Source organism: Lissotriton helveticus, chromosome 8 (assembly GCF_964261635.1).
Source record: "Lissotriton helveticus chromosome 8, aLisHel1.1, whole genome shotgun sequence".
In the NCBI taxonomy this organism is placed as follows: domain Eukaryota; kingdom Metazoa; phylum Chordata; class Amphibia; order Caudata; family Salamandridae; genus Lissotriton; species Lissotriton helveticus.
This window is the reverse complement of record NC_136069.1, coordinates 1729060841-1729082182: the sequence shown is the minus strand read 5'-3', so window position 1 is coordinate 1729082182 and position 21342 is coordinate 1729060841. Positions and strand designations below refer to the sequence as shown.

At 51.2% G+C, this 21342-nt stretch overlaps 1 protein-coding gene across 1 annotated transcript in view; it reads right to left on the bottom strand.

The window, feature by feature from the left end:
• LOC144773670 (uncharacterized) overlaps positions 1-20786 on the bottom strand; it is a 64240-nt gene extending 43454 nt beyond the window's left edge. The window contains exon 1 of the mRNA XM_078658822.1: positions 20657-20786. The gene's annotated coding sequence lies outside the window, so the exon portion shown is untranslated. The remainder of the gene's footprint in view (positions 1-20656) is intronic.
• Between the last annotated feature and the right edge of the window lie 556 nt (positions 20787-21342).

Sequence of the window (21342 nt, the reverse complement as noted above, 5' to 3'; positions counted from 1 at the left end):
TTGATCAGGCGGTTCATAGTGAGCGAGGAGTCCAGTATGAATCTGGAGGTCTTGTACACGGTCTGTCGGGCGAGGGGGGGGGGGGGGGGGTTACCGAGGGCAGGGGGCCACCAAATCATCTCATGCAGAGGGGGTGGAGCCAAGAATGAGGACCTCTGTTTTCTCAGAGTTGAGTTTCAGGCAGATGTCTTTCATCCAGGTGGCGACAGCTTTCAGCCCTTCTTGGAAGATGTGCCAAGTTATGTTGGGTTCCTTGGTGAGGGAGAGGATCAGCTGGGTGTCGTTGGCATATGAGACTATGTTGAGCCCTTGGTTTCTGACGATGGTATCGAGGGTGGGGCCATGTAGATGCTGAAGGAGGTGTGGCTGAGAGAGGTTCCCTGGGGTACTCCACATCTGGTATTTGTTGGTTCTGAGAGGTAGGGCTGGAGTCTGACTTGCTGAGTTCAGCCTGTGAGAAATGATTGTATCCAGTCATGGGCCTTTCCTCAGATGATAGCGTTGTGGAGCCTGGTGGCTAGCGTGCGGTGGGAGACAGTGTTTAAGGCAGCTGAGAGGTCCACGAAGATGAGGGATGCCGCTTGGCCCTGGTCGAGGGCGCAGATGTCTTCGGTGGCGGCGAGGAGGAGGGTGGTTTCTGTGATGTGGTTGCTGCAGAATCTGGGTTCGGAGATGTCCAGTACATTCGCTTTGATTAAGTTTGTTGGATGGGTGTTGATGGCCTTTTCGATTACCTTGGCTGCGAATGCAAACAGTGAGATGGCCTGAAATGCCTACGGTCTGTTTGGTCTGCAGAGGGTTTCTTCAGGAGGGGGTTGACATTGGCGTGTTTCCAGTCGTCGGGGAATGTGGCCATCTCGAGGGAGCAGTTAATCGTCCAGCGTAGTTCGGGTGCCATGGCGGTGGCGGCTCTGCGGAAGATGGGGTAGGCAGGGGTCTGAGGGTGCTCTGAAGTGGATGCTCTTTAGGGTGTCTTCTGTCATGAGCAGCATCCAAGTGAGCAGGGTCTGTTGTGTGGCGTCGCTGGGGGTGGGAGCTGGAGCGATGCGGAGGTCTTGGTTGTCGAAGTTGTTGTTGATCATCTTAATCTTGAGGTGAAAAAGGTGCTTAGTCTGTTGCAGAGGTCTTGGGAGGGAGAAACGTCTGTATGATGGAGAAGAAATCTTTGGCGTTGTGGGCGTAGGTGAGGATTCTGTCTTGGAGGAAGCTCTTTGTGGATTTGATGTGTTGGTGTGTGCTGTGTTGGCTGTCCTGTAGGAAGTGCGCGTTTCTGGGGTTTCGCTGTTCCTCCATTTCTTTTCTAGTCGTTATCAGGATCGCTTGGAATTTTGGCGTGCAAGGGTGAACCCGCTTGCTTTCTTGTTGTATCATATCTGACACTTTCAAAATTCTTCTATGAAAAGCAAATCTAGCATGGCCCTCCAGATGTCCACTCTACTGCTTCTTCTGTTCAATATGTGCATTACCCCATCTCATGGGAAAGAGTATGGTCAACTGTGGGGGCGTGGCCAAGCAACGTGGCTGACAAGACATGAGCCTCTGAGCCCCCGGGCAGCCTGCCCAATAATCCTGCATCGCTGATTTTAGGACCAGCATATATTTCCCCCGGCAATGTCAGACCGCCGTGCTGCACTTGCTGAGCGGTCCAGGGCAGGCTGCAGAGGCCAGAGAGCATGAGAACTGGCGACTGTCCCTTAGGCACACCGTTGCTTGGTGGGCGATTGGCCGCAAGTCTAGAGGCCGTGGCAGGTGGTAGCCGCGCATCTGGCTGCACAGCCCATAGTGGGGCGTAGTTGGCCCGGAACTCTGCTTGGGCAGGGAGGTGATCCCCACATACAGGAAGACCCCAGGAGTAGTGTGGAACAGACTGTGGCCCCGGCCTAAGCATTGAGAGAGGTGCCATCTGGGGCCCAGCGGCACTGGGTGGGGCTGCCCGTGCCTTGCCGGAATCTGAGTGGTGGACTGCTGGGGATGCGGGCTGCACTTGAGTGGCGACCCAAAGCCTTGAGGAGAGCGCCCCCTGCCGGAGCGGAGGAGTGGTTTCGCTGTGAACTGCTGGGGCTTTGCAGGTACCTGGCTCGTTTTGAGTAAAAGAGTAAATGCCATTGGGGAGGCCCTGTGCCCCTGCACTGTGACAGAATCTGCAGGGCGGTAGAGGTCCCTGGAGGGACGTCTCCCAGTGGTGAGGCCCCATGCTCCATCCTGTGACCCAACCCGAAATGCCTTGGACGGTGCACTACTTTGCTACTGGAAGCTCTGATGGATGGGTGAGAGACCTGTACTTAAGCGTCAAAAAGCCCTGGAGAACAGTAATGAAGTACTGGTGCACGTGTGTCTGCTGAGGGATTAGGCGAACCCCAGGCTTGGGGAACATCAGGATTGTCAGTTAGTTAGGGAGGAGCCTGTTTGTGAACTCTGACTGCCTGGTAAACAGTGAGGTGGTCAAAGTGATGCGTTTCCCCCCAGAGGAATAAATGTCCCCTCCAGCACTCGCACAAATAATGAATTTTTAAAGTTTGTAACGTTTGTCAATGTAATGGAATAGCTATTCTTTAAAATCCATATAGACACAAACGTAGATAATTTGTTCCTTTCATTCAGGTCATTGGTGTAAGCTTCATCAATATAAGGAGATCACACTATACATTCATCATTGGTTTTCAATTATCCATGAGTGTATGTCGGGACTTGCCTTCCATCAGGGGATAGGTCTAAAATATAACGGTTATAACGGTTCACATTACTAAAATGATATACAATACTACTCGACAAGCACAGACAAGTCCATTTCAGGAATGTGAATTCGGTACAATGTGATTGTGGGAATTCTAAAAACGGTGGATAAACAATTCAATGGAAATAAAATAGAGTAAAGTTCGCAAACCAATGTATAGTGCTCGTCGCCGTGGTCAACTCAAGGAGGCGAAATTAAAAAAAGGAAGAATGTGTCCTGGGTGCCACCGTAAAGAATCGTGAACACAAATTAGAAATATAAAGTGATGGGAGTGTTATTTAGAAGTACATGCATGTGGGCAGTACCCCGTGATGCGAATAATAATAAAGATGATTGCTTAAGTAATAAACAACCAGGTACGTGAACGTATAGATACATTCAGTGCAGCATGCATGGACACATGGTGCATCAAACAAATTATGCCGGCTCTTCTTAAAAAAAAAACTTCTGAGACATTGTTACATATACTATTTCATATCGACGTGTATACGATCCGTGCAAAATGCACAAAAGATCTTAAGACTTTTGTGACTCTGTATTATATACAATCTCGTCACAGCATGTGGAACCTCATCTGAACATGTGTACGTTCCGTGCAACATGTGTGAATGATATTCAGACAGTAAACCAATGAACCATAGTGTGTCATGTCCCAACATACCGTCTATTTCTATAAAATATTTCCATGATACTCTTGTATTAAATGTCTAATCTCAGCGTGTCGAACCTTACCTAAAGACGTACCTCCCAAAAAGTAGTAGCTCTGTTCTACGGGGTAAACACCCTGTAATCTGCCATGAATCGTGCAATTTAAATGCACGCTAAGGATAGTGATAGTAAAAATAGGCGACGGGTAACAAGAGGTTCTGCAGCAAGTGAAAAAGAGAGAGCATACTGAACGGCAAGACTCCCAAATTAAGCTGTGGTGAACAAAGCTGCATGTATAATTGTGAGAAGTTGGCCTGATGTGCAGTGTTCACTATTCTAGTGATCACTATATATCAGTCCAAACAACCCTTATTGATGATTGGTTGTAAGTCAACCTTATAGACCAGCTATCCTAGTAGCATGGATACGAGCAGTCTAAGGCTAAGTCTCTAGAGGGCGTGTTAAGCCAGCTGTTTTACCATCACATTACCCCTTGAACACCCAGTGAAAGGACACCACACAAGTGTTATGAAAATAAACAGTGTATTTATTAGAATCACAACAACCCTGTACTCTTTATGAGGACAGGATGCTAGGCACACAACAAAACTCTTACGAAAATACTTAAGTTAGCAGGTTATACACAAATGCCCGAGGGGCACGAAAAACCATATACTCTAAAAGTGGAATGCGAATTACTAGCAGGTAAGTAACGATTTTCAGAGGCTTTGGGATCGCTAGGACTGGACTACTGAACCTTTAGATTACTAGCAGGAGGCCTAGGGAACTCGGGTGCAGAGTGTGCACTCTCACGCGGGATGCGGGACAAAGTCTATGGAAGCTAGAATTCACAAAGTTAGTGTTCACGGGCGAACCCGACCTGGTAGGGAGAAAACGACAGTGGATCCTGACCCTTGAATAGTGAGGCTATGCTGGGACACCGAAGTGCCGAAGTTACCTAGCCATGGGGCTGCAGCTGCATAGGTCTGAAAAGACGTCGGGAATCCTCGGGCCGGACCAGGAGCCTGGAAGAAGGAAGTTGCTGGCAGGCGACCAGTGAAGGAAAGTTCGAGGGATCCAAGCCTGGATCAAGGAAGAAGGAAACCTGAAAGCAGAGGGGACCAAGTTCTTGAATCACTAGCCAGTGATTAAGTGGGCACCAGGATGGCACCGGGCGAAGTCACCGCAGTCAGGTGAGTGGGCGCTGCTGGGCTCTGCAGTCTCTCGGACCAGGAGGCGTTGTCGGCGACCAGGATGGAGGTGCGAGCTGTCCCACGAAGGTTCTTGCTGTCGACGTCGCTGGACCCAGGATTGGGCAACAAGTCTTGGCAAATGCAAGGCCCACGCGGTGGACCTAAAATGGCGTCTTAGCCGGACCAGGAGGGTCCAGGGTACTTCTCCGATGGAGGGAAGCAAGGGCCAGTCTGGAGCAACCAGACTAGCAGCAGTGTTGTCGTTGGGCGTCGTTCGGAAGGCCACAAGCCAGCGGGCTAGTAGCCAAACAACGCGGTGAGCAGCAAAAAGCAGAAGGGCCCCACGCCGATCGTGGAGATGCTGGGGGGCTGCTCTTCAGTGCTGGAGCTGCTCAGGGTGGGGGCTTCTCGGACCCCAAAGCACTCACCAGGAAATTACTCGGTGGGCTTGCTGTGCAGAAGTCGTGCAGTCTTGGCGATGGCCGGTCCCTCGAGGTCTCGTCGCACCCACGGTTCTCAGCTGTGCTGTAGAGGTGGGTAGAGGTCAGAGGTGCAGTGTTCTTAGATGGTGCCTGCGGATGCAGGGTGACTACTCCTTAGCCACAAGGGAGAATCTTGAAGAAGAAATCGTGAAGTCCTTTCGTGGAAAGTGGTATCTTGATTCCAAAGATGATCTGATTTGGAAGGGGGCCAGTCCCTACCTTTATCTTGGAAAAGGGGGCTGGCACGCGACTAAGTCCTGCCCTATGGGTGGGACCAGGAGGGGGGTGGTTACACCCCTCTCCTTTGGCGGGCTTTCCCCAGGCCAGGGTCTGGTGTGCCCCTGGAACTGGTTCAGGCCGGCCTATGCACAGTGAGCACCGGGGTGCCAAGTGCAGTCACCTTCCTCTGAAGCCCTGCCTACCTAGAATACACAAAATCCTGTCTGGGACGGTGCTGGCACCGCCCCTGGCAGGAAACCCTTTGTCCTTATCTCCTGCTCTGGGAGGACTCCCAGCAGCAGGAGGGCAGACTTGTGTCTCGGTGGCAGCATCCATTTTGTGGAGCTGAGGCTCTGTTTGACTTTAACCGGGGTTACAGGCTACATGCATGTCGTGTCCCTCTAGAAGGGTGGAATGCTAACCCCGTCGCCAGAATTGGCGAGGGGTTAGTATTCCAATTCGTATGACACCTTACTCGACATGTTTTGATAAAGCGATACCAGAGTTGGCATATAACCGCGAGGATTATAATGCACTTAAGAGTATATGGTATGCGATATCATGGAAACGGCTAAGGGATGGATCCCGAAAGCCGCAGACAGGCTCAGCTCATGCCAGAGCACCATCTCACACGATTCCAAGCACTCTGCCTTCAGGATTGTCAAGGCCTGCCATAGGAGTGACTGATAGGAGATCTGTGTGCCCATTTAGGTTTAGATATAGGAATACTATATCTATAGCAAAGGGTGATTACACCACCTTGCCCCAGCTGTCGTGCAGCCAGTTGTGTCAGATTTAGTTAGTCAGCCCAGGGGTGGCATAATACATGCTGCAGCCCCTGGGAGACTTCTGGGTGCACCTCAGCCCTGGGTACAGGGACTTGGAGAGGGCCCAGTGCCAGTTGGATATGTACCTAGGGTACATGGAATCCATTTTAACAGAGAGAGCAGTGGGCCTGGGGTCCTGATTAGCAGGGCCCCAGGTCAACTAAGTCAGAAAACCAGCAAAACACCAGGCAAAAAGTTGGGGGCAACCATAGTCAGGGGTCTACCTTCCTACAATAATGTATCCCAAATGCGCTCAAGATGACTAGAAAATGGGTTGGAAAAAAAGGAGTGAAGAAATATGAGTATGTGAATAAAATTAAAGACAGAAAAAAACGAGTGAAAAAAATATCAAAATAAAAACAGATAAGGGACAAAGTGATGCCTAAGTGCAGAGAATGGTCTGGGGCAATTACAAAGTAACAACAATAATTCCTGTATATATGCAGAGTGCTTGGGTGTTCTTGGATTAAGTACTGTTTGTCTATTTCTGTAATGGTCCCCATTGATTTTGCATTATTGTTGATGGCAAGAAGTGTCTTTCTAAATTCTTCTGTTGGGTTAGGTCATTGGGTCCTGAACAGTATTGTTGACACTTTGTTGATAAAAATCCGAATCCACGATTACTAAGGCTCTGCCCTTATCAGCCCTAAAGCTAGTGATGGTTTTGTTCCAAGCTATTTGTTCAATAAACTTTTACAAATTCATGAGGAATTTGAAATTATGACTTTTTGTTGAGAATATTGTTGACTCCCGACCTGATAGATAGGAAGGCACATTATTTGGACTAAGAAGTAAGAGCTCATTTATTGCTCCTGTCAGCCACAAAATCATAGCTTCTTTTGAAACAGTTGTACAAAAAGAACTACATGATGAATTCAAAACTAAATATCCTAAAATCACTAATCTGAAAAAAATGTCGATGTAAGATCACTATATACCTCGTTCCCCAATGATTTATGGATACAAGCTGTGGAGTCTTTTCAGGTTTACACCCAGATGGACGAAGATTTTTAAAAAATCATACTAGAATTGCTACACTTTATACTATACCATAGCTAATTCGAGTGGAACAATGAATACTATATTCAAGTGCCCGGAACATCCATGGGAAATTACACTGCACCTTGTTCTGCAAACTTCTTCGTGCATCGGTTCGAATTGGACATCTTTTCTAGACAAAAATGGGTTGAAATTCTAATCTTGTTTCAGAGATAGAGAGCTTGAATTTTCCTAATATGGAAGCGTGATCAATCAGATTTAGAACCTGCTATTGATGTCTTGAACACCACTGATGAGAGGATTGGGTTCACCCAAAATATTAGCACAAACAAAATCACATTTCTCGATGTCGAAATAACCATACAAGAGCAACAAATAATCAGTAGTGTGTTCTTGAAACCCACCAACGGCAATAATATATTGCATTACAACAGTTTCCACCTAATGCCACTCAAGACATTTACCGTATTCTCAACTACTCAAATTGAAAAGGATCTCAACAAATGAGGAACAGTACAGAGACAGTGAAGAAAAGATGATTACAGGATTTAAACAAAGAGGTTATCCAAATAGCATATTGCAAACAGCGGTTGAGATAGTAGAAACCAAAGACAGGATAAAACTACTTGAGCGAAGACAAGTGATATGGGCAACAGACCTGTTTGTATCGAAATATTTTACCAGAAAGTCAAAAATATCATCTTAAAGTATTGGCTAATGTTGCAAACAGAAACTGATCTCAAAAGCATTTTCACCCACCAGCCTCTTTTTGCTTACCAAAGAACACAAAATATTAAAGAACTTTTATCAAAAACTATGAGCACACAGGCCAGACACATAAAGGCACTACCCTAGGTCTTAATTGTTCAAGTTGTAACAACATTATTAAAGACACAACCATTACGCACCCGACTTGCGTGACCCCTTTCAAACTATAAACCATGGCAACCAGCAATTCTATGAACGTTGTTTACTTGATAAAATGTACCTATGTACTGGCATATGTAGGCAACCCAGAGGGGGAAATAAAAGTAAGACATAAAAGCAACATAAGTACAAAAGAATCCTAAATCAACTATCGCTGTGCATTTTAACAACCACAATTATAATTTGAGCCAATTATGGTTATTCATACTTTAAAAAGTACCCGTAAAGGAAGGTAGGACCAACCATAAACATCTTCTCCAAAGAGAAATTTACTGGATAAAACATTTAGACTCTGTTAGCCCCAAGGGGTTAAATGAACGAATTACATGAACTTCTATATAACACTCCCTTCACTTTATATTTCAGATTTTTTATCATAATTATTTATGGTGGCACCTAGGACACATTGTTTTCTTCTTCCTTTTTTTTTATTTCACCGCCTTAAGTTAACAACGACTACAAGCACGATACATTTGTCACGTGGTTGCTAGAGTCATTGTCAACACCTATAAGTTAGCATGAGTCCGGTAGCCTTGATGGTGCTATTGAGCACGACACCACGTCTTTATTTTAACAAAACTCTGATTATGCCTCTCACACAAGAACACTCTGCTGTGCTCATCGCTCTGCCTGTTGCTGAAGTTTAGTCTGAACATTGTGAGCAAGGTTGATAAACTCTGACTTGTTATTTTGGTCAGGCGCTAGCACTTAAGACACTAGCACTTAAGACAAAAAATATCAATACAGCTGTTTTTGCTGGAAGTTCATACTTTGATATTATGGGAATGCATGTTAAGGTTACACACAGTTGGAGAGGGACCGTTCCAGGGAGAAGAGTAACACCCACCTGTGATGTGGAAATACGATCTATGGCCTGAGGTATGGGGTCTGCTGACAAAGCCCAGCGATCTTCGATTATATAACAATACTTCTGCTTACCAAGGGGAGGATAGTTAGGACTTATAGTCCTTTATCCACTGTCTTTAGATAAAATGACATCTCCCTTTATGATATATGGCCTTGCTGCAATGCTAACTAATGAGATTATTCATTTTGCTGCTGGTTGTGCCACTTATACTGCATTTCAGAGCACGTTAGTTAAAATAAATATTTTAAACTATCTTCGTGTCTCGGTGAGATCTTATTGTGGACAAGTACGAGAGTGTGAGCGAAAAGGTGTGTCTTGTTACAGCTATTCCTGAGAGATCCGGGAGTGTTGTGTTCTGGGTTGTCTAATCACTGGTGTTGGACTTTGGCCCTTAGGACAGGTTCACCCCTAGACTTTTTGCGTGAAATGGTGACCTGGCAATGATGATTTTTGGGATTCTGCGCACTTTCACTGTGTCCCAGTGGAAAGTGCGTGCGCACTCTGAGTGCATGTGCTGAGCTAGGCCTGCCCGCCCATAGGAATGCATGGGGAATGTATGTGTCCCTGGTAGTTCCTGATGCGTGGGGTGTACAGGCTTGAGTCTGGTATGTGTGAACTCGTGAGAGTGAATGCTGCGAGATGGTGTATGCAGCATGTATGTGTCTAGTAGGGAAGCGCCATTTCTAGACATGACTGTACGTGTGCTGTGAGGGTGCTGGCGTGTGATTGGCTGGAGCTGGCTGGCATGCCAGGCTCCAGGAAGTCTGGATGGGTCTGCCCGGTGGTGAGTGGGAGATTAGCATGAGTGATGTGTGGGAGGAGTGTACCTGTGTCCTGGATGGGCTGGGTTTTCCCCACACAATGCTGGCTCCGCCCCCCTGTGGTGTGTCTAATGACCCAAGCCCTGCCAGTGAATAGAGAGGGTGGTTGAGGTAAACAGAGTACTCAAGAACCAGCTGCGACTGGTTCCGCCCCCACTCTGCACCCTCAGACAAAGGAATGCACTGTATAAAAATGGGGCTGTGTCCCCACTGAAGTTGTTCTCTTCCAGGATCCTGAGGGGGCTGTTGCTGCTGATGGGCCAGAGGACCGCCACTTGGGGTGTCTCCCTGCCTGGAGACCCAGTGTGCTGGCTCTGGGCCCAGCCTTGCCCCCCCTGCCTTGCTGAAGGACTCTGCTGGACCTCTATTTTATTTATAGCGCCTGAGAGCGCTCTAGTTTGGTCCTCTAGCGCTTGGGAGCGCTTGACTTCCCCTGTAGAGCTGGGGGAGCGCTTTGTTGGGCATCTAGCGCAGGAAGCGCCGTATTGGTACCTCCCTAGCGCTTGGAAGCGCTTTATGGTGTGCTAGCGCTTGAGAGCGCGATCTATTTCCTGCGAGCGCCTCGGGGCGCTTTATTGTTCAGAGCCGGTGCCCACCCGGCATTTGCCCCGATCGCTACTTCATTTGCGAGTGCCCACCTCGACTTCGTGCCTGGGAGCGTCACCGCCGCAGCCCGGAGTGTTTTCAAAACGTTGCCGGGCCGCTGCCAAGTGCGACCCGGAAGTGGTTGGACGGCCAACCAGTCGCTGCGCGGCCCAAGGGAGGGTGACCCGGAAGTCCCGCCCCCGCAGCCGAGCAGCAAGAAGTGACGCAGCCGGCCGGGTCCCCGAGGCTCCCCGAGTGGAGCCCCGGGAGAAGGAGCAGAGCCTGCCACGTCTGGTCGAGGCCCCGGAGAGGGAGAGGAGCCCGCCCGCGGCACCAGAGCCGCCGCCAGACAGCCGGTGAGTGTGGAAGTGCCGGTAGCGCGAGATAGCGCTAAGTGACAGATTGAAGCCACGAGGGCTTCAAGAGAGCATTTGTGCGTTGAGCCCGTAGAGGCTCTGGAGACGGCGCATTTTGTGTTGAGCCCTGAGAGGCTCAGAGGGGGCATCTTCTTCCCGAGCCAGGAGGCTCAAAGGGGCCCGTCATTTGTTTAGAGCCAGAGAGGCTCTACCTTGTCGGGGCACATTGTCGGTGCCCGCGCCCCCCCCCCCCCCCCGGTGTTCAGAGCCTGCGAGGCTCAAGGGGGCAATTATTTCACGAGCCCTGAGAGGCTCAAGGCGCCCCAGTGTTAAGGAGCCCAGAGAGGCTCAGGGGCAGTCCATGTGTATAGAGCCCAGTGAGGCTCTTTGGGTGCCATGTGTGTTTAGAGCCCAGAGGAGGCTCCAGGGGGCATTTCCTTTCGCCCCACCAGTGTTCTGAGAGCCCAGCGAGGTTCCCACATTGGCCCCCTTGTTGTTCTTGAGCCCTGGAAGGCTCAAACCTCAATTGCACCAGTTGCCCAGCACTTTGTGGGCAACTGCTACGTTTAGGACCCTGACACTGGACACAGGGCGTCCTAGCCCCAACAAGGCCAGAGGGCCTAGGGACAGTCACAGAGGGTGACTTACGTGAGTTTGGCGCAATTGTACTTTCTGCACCTCTGAATGTATTGTGATGCATCATGTGTTTTCCTCCCTTACACCTCTGAATGAATGTTATGCATTGCATCATGTGTTGTGTTCTTACACCCCTACAGGTATTGTGATACATAGGTGGTTGTTTTCTCCCTAGTACAGGTGGTGCTAGTGAGATCCTGGTTACCAGTGATTACTGGTTGTGTGCTATTTTGTGCTATATTCTATGTACTAAGTGCTATTTCTGAAAGTGCTACTTCTGATTCCTGACAGTGGCCCAGGTGGCCCTGTCTTGTAATAATCCCTTGTAAATTCTGCCCGTGCCTCTGGCACATTGTAAAGTGTGTGTTTTATCTAATGTGTTTTGGTGTAATACAAAGGCTATTTTTATATAACCTTGTGTGGAGTTTCCTTTGTGGTGGGCCCTGGGAGTTGTTGCTGGGGTGCGTGCGCAAATACTTAACTTACATCGCCTCCAAGTTTAGCCTTGCTGCTCGCGCCACGTTACCTAGAGGGTGAGTAGGGGTTATCTTGGCGTGTAACTCCCTTGCCCTGACTTGGGGGTGGTGGTCTCTGACTGACTTTGGCGAAAGCCCTGGCCAGCCAGGGATCCCATTTCCAACATTGGCGGCAAGCGGTGGGATAAAGATTTGTGTTTGCGTTGTACCACAGTGGTAACTGGCCACACCACAAAGCTCTGCATTTTAGATGACCACATTTTAGGGGGTTGTTTTTTTTTGGAAGTTTCATATTTTCTTCTCCTGAAGGTATCATTGTGCAATTGTGTCAGTACATTTGTCCCCCACCCCGCGCCCAGAGTCTGGTACCTGTGTCACATGTGGTCAGGTTGAGAAGTCAGGGGTGGTAGAAACTGCCTTACTAGTCCGAGGGGGGGGTTGTGTGTGGATGAATGGTGTGTGGCACTAGGCAAGTGAGTGTGAGTTCTCTGGGGTAGAGAGCTTGCTGATACCTTGTGTAATTGTGTACTCCTGTGTAAGCTCAGACCCCTAGGTTCCCTGTGTGATCTCTTCTCTAGAACGTCCGCCAGAATGGAGCCTGCTTTTGATTTCTGTGTTCTGTTTAGATACAGTATGGGAGAGTTGGTAAGGTTCTGTGAAGAGAGAGACATAGGGGTGGATGAGTCAGACACTCAGTCCGAACTTAGGAGCAGCCTGATCCTGTGGCAAAAGGGTCAGTGGGATCTTGAGCGCAGTGAGGAAAGGGCCCGGGCTTCACACCAGGAGGGTGGTGGGTCTGTGGGGAGCCCTGAAGATTCAGAAGAGGAGGAAGAAGATGATAGCACAGGGACGCCAGTAGAGAGTAGAGACCCCATAGATAGGGAGTCCCTTGCTGGGTCCAGCGTAGGAGGCAGCGGCTCATCCTTTTACCTGTCCCCAGAGGAGCTGGAAGATAGGAGGAGAGAAAGGGAGCACCAGCTGGCTTTAGAAAAGCTCAAGTTGGAGCATGCCCAGGCTATGGCACAGCTAGGCATTAGAAAGCAACAGCTGGAGGTTAAGAAGCAACAGCTGGAGACCGCGAGGGTCTTAGCGCAGGACAGGATAGAGGAGGCTGAGAGGGCCGCCACCAGAGGCAAAGTAGCTCTGGAGGGTAGACTATCCCCTGCGCGCAGTGTTGAGTGTCTGGATCCCCCAGGGAGGGTTGGGTCCAGTGGTGGCAGCTATTTAAATCACAGTGTAGAAAGTCCCAGTTCCCAGAGTATGGTTCCTGTTTCCCCAGAGGAGGAGAATAGGTTGAGGTTTAGGAACCTTAGGAAACCGTCTCATCAGTCTTGGGAAGATTTTGTGGATGACTGTTGTGTAGCCCTGTGTGATTGGGTACGGGAGCCCACGAAATGTGATTGGGGCATATTGTTCGACATGGTTCTCAGAGAGCAGTTCCTTGGTGTTTGTTGTCTAGAGTTGCGCCAGCACCTGTTGAGTTTGGAATGCGCTGATCCTGATGAGCTGGCGGAGGAAGCAGACCGCTGGGAAAGGGCCAGAGGTTCTGCAGAATCATTGGTGAGGGATTCCGAAAGTAGTGGTTCAGGGATCTTCCAGCCCAGCGTGGTGGAAGAGGCTCAGCGTAGCCCAGCTAGGTCCCAGTATAGTGAGACGGGTGTAGGGGCTGACTACCTGGCTCAGTGGAGCAGGAGTCAGTGGGTGGCTGAGAGCCCCCAGAGGCCTGAAGCCCTGTCTCAGAACCCGGGTGGTTTCTTGAGGGAACCCCAGGTTGGGGACCTAGGCTGTCCTGTTAGTCCATTTGAGGAGGATCTCCCAGTGAGTAGAGGACCTGGAGCGTCTGTAACCAGAGCTCCTATGGTTCTAGAGGCTAGCAGTACCGCTCCGGTAGGGAGGGTACAGGAGTCCAGAGTGAGGAGTGATTGGGGGAGTTCCCCAGTGGAAGGACCAGTGGGTCAGGGACTACCCAGTTGGGCTAGGTTCCCGTGTAGTGACCATGGTAACAACACTTCTGGTCTGGGGGATCGTCACGCACTGTCAGGTGGACAGAGGGCGGGAGATCTGCGCCAGACAGACAGTCACACAACCGATGTGTCATTTGTTAGCCTCAGGGGGATTGTGTGTGAATCCCCAGAAGTCCTGGAGTGCCAGGCAATTGTTCCACCGAAGGTTTTAGACCAGAGGTTGGAAGGCCAGGTTCAGGATCAGCCTGACCTGAAGGGTAGGACGACTGTAACCAGTGTCCTGACCGGATCTTCTTCCAGAGGAACTTCTCCAGGTGGGAGAGGGCAGACCTCTGGAAGGGGGTGCAGAGGGTGGGAGAGCCCACCTCTGACCCCGGTGCAACCTGAGTGGATAAGCCCTGGGTTGGAATGGCGTTCTAGGTGTACCCCTCGCCGGAGGAGGAGGAACCCTAGAAGAAGAGGTAGGGGGAGGAGAGCCTTCCCCGAGACTCCTGGTCCGCCTGAGGTTGTAGGCCCTAGGCTGGAGAACCAGTGGCAGTCTAGTCCTGTCTTGCAGACAGGAAGAGTGGAGAATGGCTCCTATGTGCCAGGGGTTACTACCCCCCGCTCTGCGAATTGGCATGGACCAGTGGCACCTGGGTGGCCCAGGGCCTGGTCCTGGCCGCGGACAACTTGGGAGTACCAGTGGGGTAGCCCAGTTGGTCCAGACAGTGGTTTGAGATGGAATCCCATGGGTTCACCGTGGCGTAGAACAGGAGGGTGTCCCTGCAGTTGCGGGCCCGCGTCCGTGTTCTATCGCCCCAAGCAGGGAAGTCCATCACGGTGGTGATTGGCCTACCCTGCGTTTTGGCTGGAAGGGGGTTGTGTTGGACTTTGGCCCTTAGGACAGGTTCACCCCTAGACTTTTTGCGTGAAATGGTGACCTGGCAATGATGATTTTTGGGATTCTGCGCACTTTCACTGTGTCCCAGTGGAAAGTGCGTGCGCACTCTGAGTGCATGTGCTGAGCTAGGCCTGCCCGCCCATAGGAATGCATGGGGAATGTATGTGTCCCTGGTAGTTCCTGATGCGTGGGGTGTACAGGCTTGAGTCTGGTATGTGTGAACTCGTGAGAGTGAATGCTGCGAGATGGTGTATGCAGCATGTATGTGTCTAGTAGGGAAGCGCCATTTCTAGACATGACTGTACGTGTGCTGTGAGGGTGCTGGCGTGTGATTGGCTGGAGCTGGCTGGCATGCCAGGCTCCAGGAAGTCTGGATGGGTCTGCCCGGTGGTGAGTGGGAGATTAGCATGAGTGATGTGTGGGAGGAGTGTACCTGTGTCCTGGATGGGCTGGGTTTTCCCCACACAATCCTGGCTCCGCCCCCCTGTGGTGTGTCTAATGACCCAAGCCCTGCCAGTGAATAGAGAGGGTGGTTGAGGTAAACAGAGTACTCAAGAACCAGCTGCGACTGGTTCCGCCCCCACTCTGCACCCTCAGACAAAGGAATGCACTGTATAAAAATGGGGCTGTGTCCCCACTGAAGTTGTTCTCTTCCAGGATCCTGAGGGGGCTGTTGCTGCTGCTGGGCCAGAGGACCGCCACTTGGGGTGTCTCCCTGCCTGGAGACCCAGTGTGCTGGCTCTGGGCCCAGCCTTGCCCCCCCTGCCTTGCTGAAGGACTCTGCTGGACCTCTATTTTATTTATAGCGCCTGAGAGCGCTCTAGTTTGGTCCTCTAGCGCTTGGGAGCGCTTGACTTCCCCTGTAGAGCTGGGGGAGCGCTTTGTTGGGCATCTAGCGCAGGAAGCGCCGTATTGGTACCTCCCTAGCGCTTGGAAGCGCTTTATGGTGTGCTAGCGCTTGAGAGCGCGATCTATTTCCTGCGAGCGCCTCGGGCGCTTTATTGTTCAGAGCCGGTGCCCACCCGGCATTTGCCCCGATCGCTACTTCATTTGCGAGTGCCCACCTCGACTTCGTGCCTGGGAGCGTCACCGCCGCAGCCCGGAGTGTTTTCAAAACGTTGCCGGGCCGCTGCCAAGTGCGACCCGGAAGTGGTTGGACGGCCAACCAGTCGCTGCGCGGCCCGAGGGAGGGTGACCCGGAAGTCCCGCCCCCGCAGCCGAGCAGCAAGAAGTGACGCAGCCGGCCGGGTCCCCGATGCTCCCCGAGTGGAGAGAGGAGCCCCGGGAGAAGGAGCAGAGCCTGCCACGTCTGGTCGAGGCCCCGGAGAGGGAGAGGAGCCCGCCCGCGGCACCAGAGCCGCCGCCAGACAGCCGGTGAGTGTGGAAGTGCCGGTAGCGCGAGATAGCGCTAAGTGACAGATTGAAGCCACGAGGGCTTCAAGAGAGCATTTGTGCGTTGAGCCCGTAGAGGCTCTGGAGACGGCGCATTTTGTGTTGAGCCCTGAGAGGCTCAGAGGGGGCATCTTCTTCCCGAGCCAGGAGGCTCAAAGGGGCCCGGCATTTGTTTAGAGCCAGAGAGGCTCTACCTTGTCGGGGCACATTGTCGGTGCCCGCGCCCCCCCCCCCCGGTGTTCAGAGCCTGCGAGGCTCAAGGGGGCAATTATTTCACGAGCCCTGAGAGGCTCAAGGCGCCCCAGTGTTAAGGAGCCCAGAGAGGCTCAGGGGCAGTCCATGTGTTTAGAGCCCAGTGGGGCTCTTTGGGTGCCATGTGTGTTTAGAGCCCAGAGGAGGCTCCAGGGGGCATTTCCTTTTGCCCCACCAGTGTTCTGAGAGCCCAGTGAGGTTCCCACATTGGCCCCCTTGTTGTTCTTGAGCCCTGGAAGGCTCAAACCTCAATTGCACCAGTTGCCCAGCACTTTGTGGGCAACTGCTACGTTTAGGACCCTGACACTGGACACAGGGCGTCCTAGCCCCAACAAGGCCAGAGGGCCTAGGGACAGTCACAGAGGGTGACTTACGTGAGTTTGGCGCAATTGTACTTTCTGCACCTCTGAATGTATTGTGATGCATCATGTGTTTTCCTCCCTTACACCTCTGAATGAATGTTATGCATTGCATCATGTGTTGTGTTCTTACACCCCTACAGGTATTGTGATACATAGGTGGTTGTTTTCTCCCTAGTACAGGTGGTGCTAGTGAGATCCTGGTTACCAGTGATTACTGGTTGTGTGCTATTTTGTGCTATATTCTATGTACTAAGTGCTATTTCTGAAAGTGCTACTTCTGATTCCTGACAGTGGCCCAGGTGGCCCTGTCTTGTAATAATCCCTTGTAAATTCTGCCCGTGCCTCTGGCACATTGTAAAGTGTGTGTTTTATCTAATGTGTTTTGGTGTAATACAAAGGCTATTTTTATATAACCTTGTGTGGAGTTTCCTTTGTGGTGGGCCCTGGGAGTTGTTGCTGGGGTGCGTGCGCAAATACTTAACTTACATCGCCTCCAAGTTTAGCCTTGCTGCTCGCGCCACGTTACCTAGAGGGTGAGTAGGGGTTATCTTGGCGTGTAACTCCCTTGCCCTGACTTGGGGGTGGTGGTCTCTGACTGACTTTGGCGAAAGCCCTGGCCAGCCAGGGATCCCATTTCCAACAACTGGTTTCTCCGTTTGCGAGTAGGACAGCGAGTGAGACACTATAGCTAGTCGATCCTGGGCTCGTGGGCACAAAGGCGGTAGGAAGGCTTAGCCCCTATACACGGATGTTCCATAACCCTGCGCATAGTTCTGTGAACATGCAGAATTCCGGCAACATGGTGCCACCAACGTTTGGTCTGGTACTTATTCGAGAGACCCCTCAGCAATTACCGGAGACGTTCGTGGTGCGAGGGCTTTACCACCTATAGTAGAGATTACAGGTTTGTAAAGCTTGGATTTTAAAAGGTTTTGTTTTTTCTTCCTAAGACCCAGTGTTGAGATACAGTTTTCCTTCTTTTCCTCTCTGTTCAGATAATGGAGACTGATAGCGCTGGTCATAATCGCGTGGCGTTAACTGCTCATTTGACTCAACACAGAGACCCGGCAACGGTGGCAAACATTATCTTTGTGGTTGAAGCGTAGGCAGCTTTTTATTCTTGGGTTAAGTTCTCGGCGGTGGATGGGAATGGTGATTTATTTTGCGACTACGAACATGCTGCGGTTCCCCGGGATTATAGACCTTATTGGACACTTGAGGTTCCGTTGGCAGCTTGGGAGCACACTACCTGGTTTAATGGCAGCCTACCTCACCCTGTTACAATGGTCTGTGTAGGCCCTTTATTGACTCGTCAGATCAACATTCCGGTGGAAGTGAACGGCGGGATCGTAGACAGGGCGAGACCACTGACGACGTGATCCGCCACACCAGTTTGACATAAAGGTCAAAACGGACGGACAATTGCCATTTCGTACCCCTTTTCAAAAGAAAACAGTTTTGGCTTTAACAGCTAAATATGCCTCAGATGGTGAGGACCCTGCTCCTCGATTGGAGAGGAGCTGTGACACTCCTCGACAGAGCGGCGGAAGTTACCATAGTACAGGAGGTTCTCCGTCCTTGTCTGGAGGCAAAAGCAACTGACGTATTTATTACACTGGAAATAGCTGATAAAAAAGTTGCACCCCGATAGACTTTATAAAATAGTCCCCCAAATTGAAGGTGATATACAACGTACAATCAAGGGTATCCTTGGGGATAACCTTACCTCGTTAATACGACATTTTACTGGCGGAGGCAGATTGACCCCCCCTCCATTTGTTTTGGCTTCTTCTCGAGGTGAAGAAGTGATACTTCCGAGTTTTTTACGTTACGTCCCGGATGAGACTAAGTCACACACAGTCCATCCCTCCCACGGTGAAGTCACATACAGTCCATCCCTCCCATGGTAAAGTCACACAGTCCATCCCTTCCACGGTGACGTTACACACAGTCCATCCCTCCCACGGTGACGTTACACACAGTCCATCCCTCTCACAGTGACGTTACACACAGTCCATCCCTCCCACGGTGTCGTTACACAAAGCCCATCCCTCCCACGGTGTCCTTACACACAGCCCATCCCTCCCACGGTGACGTTACACACAGCCCATCCCTCCCATGGTGACGTTACACACAGCCCATCCCTCCCATGGTGACGTTACACACAGCCCATCCCTCCCACGGTGACGTTACACACAGCCCATCCCTCCCACGGTGACGTTACACACAGCCCATCCCTCCCACTGTGACGTTACACACAGCCCATCCCTCCCACGGTTTAGTTACACACAGTCCATCCCTCCCACGGTGACGTTACACACAGTACATCCCTCCCATGGTGAAGTTACACAGTCCCTACCTCCCACAGTGAAGTTACACACAGTCCCTTCCTCCCACAGTGAAGTTACACGCAGTCCATCCCTCCCACAGTAAAGTTACACAAAGCCGATCCCTCCGACTGTGAAGTTACACACAGTTCTTCGCTCCGACAGTCCATCCCTCCGACGGTTAATCCCTCCGACAGCGGAGTTACACACAGCCCATCCCTCTGACGAAGTAACACATAGTCTATAAAATTCAAACCAGAACAGGGGATTAAGGCTGCTCTGCCAGCACTGGTGACGAAGTCCCTATGGTATGCAAGTGTGTAGGTGCAGGAGGTCTGGGACACAATCCCCTAGATCCCAATAATAGAAAGCCAAGAACCTAGGTTTTCAAATCAAATCGCACATGGTGACCCCGCACACTTCAACAAAAAATATGATAATAATACAGTATCAATAATGATGTACACATAGTTCTATTAGCTTTCCAGTCGTTCTCCCAAGAATTCCAAAGTCAGATTCTTCAGTAAACAAATTCTTTATTCACAAAGGATGCTTAAAACCAATACCCAACGCGTTTCGTCCGTGACCGGACTTCTTCAGGGCTTGTTTAAAGTTCTCTATATAATAAGACTTCACAATGGTCTTCACACTTGAGGTTCGGACAATTTCAAAAGACAATAAGTAATCATGATTCCATAGTGTAAGAAGTTCCCATTTTTCGATGATATAAAAGCAGTAAAGGCCATTTTCCCTGAGAAATGTCCACTCCTGGGTACCCCCAAGGTGAAGCCAGGCATCCCAGTGCTGTTGGGGCCGTTGTATAGATTAAGCAAGCTATTACCCAGAGTTGCAGAGTGGGGCCCATGATTAGAATAGGCACCGAGGCGAGAATTATCAGGTCCGAGGAAATTGAGCCCAAGACTCGCCTAGGCAGGAATTGAACCCTGGTCCCGGGCTAGACCTCTGCATCAGGGTCTGCCGCTCTAACCATTGAGCCACACTTCTCCACAATGCACATTCACATCAAAGCAATCTTTGCTATGGGTGATACAAAGATTACAAAAGCTAGTTGATCTGGCTGCTCCCTCCTCCCCTCGCCCACCTATCCTAACCTGTGTCCAGCTGGGCCTGGAAACAAAGGGGCCTTCTGTCAGCAGCAACAAAATGCTGAAAGGGCGCCTAGAATGGTCGGTGCTTAACAGAGGCGCTGCCTCGCTCCTGACACTGAGCCAACACATTTGCTGCCCAGCAGCTGTACCGGCCCCAATCTGTCTGCTCCCCACCCCGTACTCCAGGAATGCCACCACGCCCTGACCAGCCAAGACATGGCCCATGTGTGTTGTGATTGGGCCCTGGAGTGGCAGGGGGGCCTGGAGTGGCAGGGGGGCCTGGAGTGGCAGGGGGGCCTGGAGTGGCAGGGGGCCCTGGAGTGGGGGGTCAGGGGGCCCTGGAGTGGGGGGGTCAGGGGGCCCTGGAGGGGCAGGTGGGCTCCTGTGAAAGTGTGGCCTTTCACAGTGACGCGGGCCCCGCCCGCACTGCCCCTGCCTGGGCCTTCAGGCGGCTCTCAGGCCTGGCTCCAGGGGGGTTGGGGGCCTCGGTGACCCCACACAGGCTGAGAGTATCTTCCTGGGGGCAGGGAGGGCCCCGTGGGGCCCCGGGGGCGCTGAGCGCCGCAGACGCCTCATTGAACGTGTTCGGGGCCTACCTGGACAGACGCCTCCGCAGCCGCCATCTTGGGAAGGTCACCGAGGCCGGATATCCGGTCCGCGCGTGCTTACACGTTCAGGGCCGCGACACTGCCCGGCCTGCACTGCGCATGCTCCCTGAGCCTCTTCGGACGGGCTAGCAGGGAGATGCAATGTCTGCGCATGCGCATCAGTAGTGGTACGGCCGAGGACTGAAGTATCTCTGGTCTGCGCATGCGCATCTGGTGTGATAAGGATAAGAATGCACTATCTTCGATGTACGCATGCGCATCCGTTGTGGTAGTGACACCAGACTGCAGTATCTCTGTTCTGCGCATGCTCAGTGAGCTCTAATACAATCGTTTGTGAGGGGATTGTTCATGGTGATGCACTCGTGTTTCCTGTTCCGGGTCACTGAGCACAGGGGCAGCACCTGAAGCACTCGCTGCCCATGAAGGGGCCGAGCTCCTCTTGTTTGCCTTCAATTCAATGAAAACAAGCACTGGCAAAGCCAATAGGTCTCGCCTTGTGAAGTGATGGCTTTGCCAATGGTATTCGCTCCTCTGTATAGCATCCCTGATGCCCTGCAGCACGGCTGAAGAAGAAACCTTTGAAGTGGCCGCCTGCATTATTTTGCAGGCCCGCGCACCACGTATGCACATGCTTACAACATGATTAAAATAAATTAACAAGCATTTGCAATGCA